Here is a 2646-nt window from a genome sequence, read left to right on the forward strand (position 1 = left end):
GCTCAAAATTGGAAGAGTAAAGTCTTACCTACAATGGAGGACTGGAGATTGAAGGTTTCGCATCTTGCTGAAATGGCAAAAATTTCGGCTTATCTGAAGGATCACTCAAATGAACAATTTTTATCAATATGGAGAAGATGGATTGTTTATATTCAAAATAAGCATAGAATGGTGGAATATAATTTAGGTTTTTAGATAAAAAAATTTTTTTTTATATATTTCACCTACTTATGTAGAATAATATTTTGTGGAGTTAGGGATATTAATACTAGTTTACTTTTAGTTGAATAGTATCCTGGGATTAGGTTTGGGAAGTCCGGGGGTGGGGGGGTAGGGTTTTTACACTGTGATGTATTTGTGATGTGCTTTTTTTTATGATGAAAATAATAAAAATTTAAAAAAAAATAAATGAAATTTAGTTGCCTGCTCTCAAAGTGAAAACACATACATGACACATCTAAACATACTATGTGCAATATATGTATAGACCCACACCCCTACATATACATAATAATATTATTGCGTCTTTGATCATCTGGCAGCTAAGCTATCATCAGTTAAGGAGAAATATATTTCATATAGCTTTCTTCAAAACTCTGTTTAAAACCTGTGTGCATTTAGGATGTATCTTGGTGCTTAATTGCCTCTTTTTCTTTTTCAGCTCAAGAATCGATACTGAAATAAACCTCCTCGGTCCTCATCTTTATCTCCAGTGCTTGAAATGTTGAGGCAGATAATTCTGAATGGCTAAAATACATTTATTTACTTCAGTAAATAGACATTCACGACAATGTTGATTTCCTTAATGTGTATAGTGCTAATTAAAAAAGAAATGACAAAATGAAACACAATGTGCTGATCTGATTTTGTTCTCGAAGTCCTTGTGTTGATGCTGGGATCTAGCCCTTCTAATATAATAAAGCATTAACTGTTCAGCCACTGTGCTAGAGAAAGCCCATTTGTATTCTGTCTGGAACGAATACATATACTCTAGTGCTAGTGATGTTAGCGCTGGTAATGTTACCTAGCTTAGGTAATGAAACATCTGCAAGAAAACAGCTAAGCTTGGAGAGCACCAAGGACCCCTCATTTCAACCCTGAGCTGTCCAATCTAGGGCAAATGAGCCTGAAATAGCTATACTAGTCTCCCACTAACTCTTTGTCAGCCACAAAATTTTGAATTTATAGTGTTCACAGTATGTGAGGTCTGCCTGAAAAACATGCTCCTAGATTGGAGCAAAGCGCAGAACAGACTGGTTTATATTTGGTAGACCGGGTGCCTCACCCAACAGATAAGATATATATCCTCCCTGGTTTCTGCTGACAGGAGTAAGGGGGAACCTGTGGCTCAAAAGGGTAATACAGCTGCCTAACATGCAAGCAGGTTCGAATCCCTGAAGGGTGTGACTAGCTTTTTAGTTTTTATCAGGTATGGATTGTAAAGACATTATGTCAGACTAATGTTATTCACATTTGCATACTTAAGAAAGTTTTGGAAAAAATCAAATGAAACCTACTGAAATCAATGTTGTATTGTATTAGAAATATTTGAAGTGCAGCAGTCAGAACTTAGGTGAGGGAAGAAGTGCTAATTTCTTAAGAGGTTTAGAAAGGGGTAATTCAGTTCCACTGATAACATTTTTTCTGAAGGTACATATGTTCGATTATTTATAGTGTGTACTCCCAAGAATTATAACTACCCCCAGAGATGATCCCGGATCTCCCCCAGAGATGATCCCGGATCTCCCCCAGAGATGATCCCGGATCTCCCTTCTTTCCGCCGCGCCCTTAAGACATGGCTATTCCAACAAGCAGGACTGGCCTAGGGGGAATTTTTAGTGGGGTTTTAATGAATAATTTTACATTGATACAGGCCACATCAAATATTTCATTTTAATTAGGTTTTAAAGTGGGTATTTTTATTTCTGTATTTGTTTTACCAGGCTGTCAGCCGCCCTGAGTCCGTAGGGAGAAGGGCGGGATAAAAATCCAAATAAATAAATAAATAAGTTAATATTCATTAATGATTAATAATTGAAAGAAAGCAGTTATTGAGCATATAACTGAAAATTTAGCTTTTCCCAAATGCCCTGGCTATGTTTTTTTTATTAAAACTACAATACTAGTTATAATAATGAATGAAAGGTGGATGCACTGTGATTATTAAAGAAATATCCCAACCCCATAAACACAGGTTAAATCTGTTGTCATCAAGATATCACAACAGGTTGGCTGGAAAGGGAATATTCAAATAAATAATAGTGACACAATCAGAAGGCATATTTGTTAATAAACAGGCATTTGAAAGTCGTAGTCTTCTGTTAGGTAGACTGTATCTAAAGAAGATGTTCCACAGTGTTTGGAGACACCTGCCTACTATATATGATGAAAGCTATATATTAAGTGGTGAAAGGACAAATGTTTTTGTTGGTGACTAGATAAACTGCCCTGAGGTTCATTGGGAAGCAAGCTGCTGTGATTAAGAATAGACATTGGTCTGATCCAAAGAATATTCCAATTTCTGCTTTTTATAGCATTCCATTGTATGAAAATAACAAGCTTTTGCTGACCAATGTGAATTCTACCAATTGGAAAGCACAGACCACCAATTAATTCTCAATAGGGGATGTAGATTTTCTTAACTTT

The sequence above is a fragment of the Protobothrops mucrosquamatus genome, unplaced genomic scaffold, assembly GCF_001527695.2.
Source record: "Protobothrops mucrosquamatus isolate PMUCROS unplaced genomic scaffold, P.Mucros_1.0 scaffold4181, whole genome shotgun sequence".
In the NCBI taxonomy this organism is placed as follows: Eukaryota; Metazoa; Chordata; class Lepidosauria; order Squamata; family Viperidae; genus Protobothrops; species Protobothrops mucrosquamatus.